The sequence below is a fragment of the Enhydra lutris genome, unplaced genomic scaffold (assembly GCF_002288905.1).
Source record: "Enhydra lutris kenyoni isolate GAN:26980312 unplaced genomic scaffold, ASM228890v2 scaffoldscaffold12, whole genome shotgun sequence".
Lineage (NCBI taxonomy): Eukaryota > Metazoa > Chordata > Mammalia > Carnivora > Mustelidae > Enhydra > Enhydra lutris.
In genome coordinates this window covers 27,477,513-27,481,145 of record NW_019154096.1, presented here as the reverse complement: position 1 = coordinate 27,481,145, position 3,633 = coordinate 27,477,513, and the positions used below count along the sequence as shown (strand labels likewise).

At 37.5% G+C, this 3,633-nt stretch overlaps 1 pseudogene; it reads right to left on the bottom strand.

The window, feature by feature from the left end:
• Positions 1-322: 322 nt before the first annotated feature.
• Positions 323-1,687, bottom strand: LOC111145194 (annotated as a pseudogene).
• Positions 1,688-3,633: the final 1,946 nt, after the last annotated feature.

The following is a 3,633-nucleotide window of genomic DNA, read 5'->3' as shown; positions in this document are numbered from 1 at the left end:
GTTCTTACCAAAGAGTTCCGCCTATAGGAAGACAGTTAAATAGTCTGAAGTGGAAAATGATTACTCATTTTTGCTAAGACTTATACTGCTTTTTCCTTGAATGGAGCTGCTAAAATACTACCTGGTGACTAGTGTTAAGGGAATGTCCAGAAAAAACAAAAACAGAAAAAATTACTGGTGCATTTAGCATAGAATTTAACTTTTAAATCATGTGGCCCCGGGCTGTACATTGTAGGTATTAGATAATGTATATTCAGTGACAGTCACAAACTTGGTCATTGCTTCCAAATAGAATTAAGACCTTAATTCCATAAGGGTGATTTTAGTTCTGCTTCCATCTGAAGGAGCATCCATCTGTAAGCCTTGTTTTTCCTTCTGTACACTGGCAAAGGACAGTGGAGAAGCCAACACACTAAACTACTGTTTGTGCATGGCCAAAGATAGTACTGATTTTGTAGCATCCTGGACACTTCACATCCACCCATGAAGTAGGAATTGGGGCTCTGCATGAGGCACTTCTTGTGCTTACTCTTTTCTTCCTCCAGGGATGGGTGGAGGAGGTCCTCTCATTGGGAGGTCAACACCACTGGAAAGCAAAAAACAAAAATAAAAACAAAAACAAACCTAATGTCTTTATAATCTTTATCTAGGCTGGTTTGTATGAGACAGTATTTCACTGGGATGTATCCTTTTTGGAGTAGTAAAGACACTAGAAATTGTTTGCATGAGATTTATTTTTTCTCTATTACATAATTTTTCTTTTTGTTTAGAATTTAAAAAACATTTATTTATTTATTTGAGAGAGACACACAAAGAGAGCATGAGCCAGGTGAGGGGCAGAGGGAGAAGTAGACTCCCTGCTGAGCTGGGAGCCTGATTTAGGGCTGGATCCCAGGACCCTAAGATCATGACCTGAGACAAAGGGAGATGCTTAACCATCTGAACCACCTAGGCGCCCCATTACATAATTTTTCATTTGCATGAGATTAAAAAAAGTGCATTTTAAGAAATCTGATTTTTATTAAATTCCTAGCCTTTTTCCATAAGCTTTTAAACACATTATTTAGAACAGTTTTTACTGATTTTTTTAACTGATTTTTATTAAATTCTTATCCTTTTTTCATAAGCTTTAAAACATGTTTCTAGAACAGTTTTAGATTACAGAAAAGCTGAGATGATAGTATGGAGTTCTCTATATATTTCCTCATCCAGTTTTCATTATGACTAACATCTTAGAGTTATTGCAGTTAATGAATCAATATTGGTACATTATTATTAAACACTTCAAATTTCCTCAGCTGTTATCTTATGTCTTTTCTTTGTTCCAGGCTCCCATCCAGGATACCGCATTAATTTAGTAGTCATGTCTCCTTAGGCTCTTCTTGGCTGTCACAGACTTTCCTTGTTTTTGATGACCTGATAGTTTTGAGGAGTACTAGTGAAGTATTTTTAGGATGCATCTCTTCTGGAATTTGTCTGATGTTGTTCTCATAATTAGACTGGGGTTGTGGGTTTTGAGGTGTGTTAACCTTATTTTTTTTAAGAGATTTTATTTTTTTGATAGACACAGCGAGAGAGGTAACATGAGCAGGGGCGGGGGAGTGGGAGGGAGAAGCAGGCTTCCTGCAGACCAGGGAGCCCGATGCAGGGCTGGATCCCAGGACTCTGGGATAATGACCTGAGCTAAAGGCAGATGCCTAACGACTGAGCCACCCAGTTGCCCCTGGGTGTGTTAACCTTAGAAACAAAACAGTCTTACCAGCAACACTGTTTATTTTACCAGCAAAAATGCTTTTACTTGGGAATAACAGAGAATTGCAATTCAGGCTATGCAAGCTATGGCAAAGCCATAGGCAAATCTCACAAACAAAGGAGTGGAACATTATTTTAATGGAGAAAGAGGAAGTTGGGAGGGTTTGTTTTGAACAAAAGTCCATTGGAGAAAAGCAAGAGTGTAGGGTGATTTTTCAAAGCCTGAGTTGCAGAATTAGTAGATTTTTTTTATATGAGACGCAGTCTACATCGTTCTCTGTTGGGACCTTTAGTTGATGATTCTTTTCCAGTGATGATTCTTCTGTTGGATTTGTAATTGACAGTTTCTCCTGTAATTGATATTGAGTGGTACAGCTCCCCCTTCCAGCCTCCCCTTCTAGCATCTAGAGTCCACTTTAGTGAGGTTTCCCTTTATTAGTTTTCACAAGTGGAAGATCACTGATATACAGGGCTATTCTTATCACATCATATCAAGGGTATATATTATTGACGTGATTTATCATTGTTGATAATGACCTTAATCACCTGGCTGAGCCCAGCATGAGGCTTGATCTTATGACCCCAAGATCATGACCTGAGCTGAATCAGGAGTCCCATGCTTAACTGACTTAGCCACCCAGGTGCCTGTCCATGCTGTAGTTTTTGGAACAAGGTCTCCATGCACTTAAGGAGTGGGATTTATGGTCCTCATCTTTGCAGGTGGAGTAGCTGATAAATGATCTGGAATTCTTCTGCAAGTGAAATTTGTTCTCCATTTGTTTATTTAATGATTTCCTTATTACCAGTATGAACTCATAGATTATTTTATACTTTATATTTTATACTTTATTTTATTCTTATTTTATACTTTAGATTTGGCTTTTTTTATTTTATTCTTTTTTTATTTTATTCTTATTTTATACTTTAGATTTGGCTTTTGGAAGCTCATTCCGTTTGTCTTCTGTGTCCCTTTCAGATACCTCTGTCAGTTTAGGATTTTTGTTTTGTTTTTACCATTTCCTTGGTTTCTGACATAACAAGATGCTTGGGCTTATCTTGTGTATTTCCTTTGCAGTCCTGGAATCAGATATTTCTCCAAGAAAACTGGGTTTCTTTTGTTGGAGAGTGGTATTAGAAACTAAGATCTTGTCTCTTGGTGTGCTTGTTACAGCTGGGGTGTCATTGATTCTAAGCATTCTTAGCTGACAGAATAAGTAAATATATGTGTATTCACATACATATAGATCTATAAATATTTCTAGAGTAACCATATTTTTATTAGGTGAAACACAAGTTCATATTCTAACTCTAATCCATTACCACATGGATCGTTTTAGCCTTTTCTTCCTGCTTATCTGTAATTTCCCATTCTAAAAGTGAGAAACCTTCTACCATCCACCATTCAGTTACCTAATTGTTCAGGTTCAGTAAACATGTATAGTGGTTTGAGAATTGTTAACCTGTACACCTGTGGGAAACAGCTTTATTAGCTAGAGTACAATGCTAATGTGTGGTTCCCTGTGCTTTTAGTCTAAAAGACTCCAGTAATTTCCAAAGTTATGTAGGTCAATACCTTTATCCACTGTCCTCTTCAATGATGTTGTTTCATAGTTTTGTATATTTTTATTATGGCAAATTTCAAATATATCAAAAATAAGGGAAAGAATATAATGAACTACATGTACCCATCACCAGCCTCAAGAAAATTATTAAATTCGTGGTTAGTCATGTTTTATCTGTATTCCCTCTTATGCCTCCTAGTCAACATGTGATTAAGAGGGAACACAAGCAGGGGGAATGGGAGAGGGAGAAGCAGGCTTCCTGTGGAGCAGGGAGCTGGATGCGGAGCTAGATCCCAGGACTCTAGGATCATGACCTGAG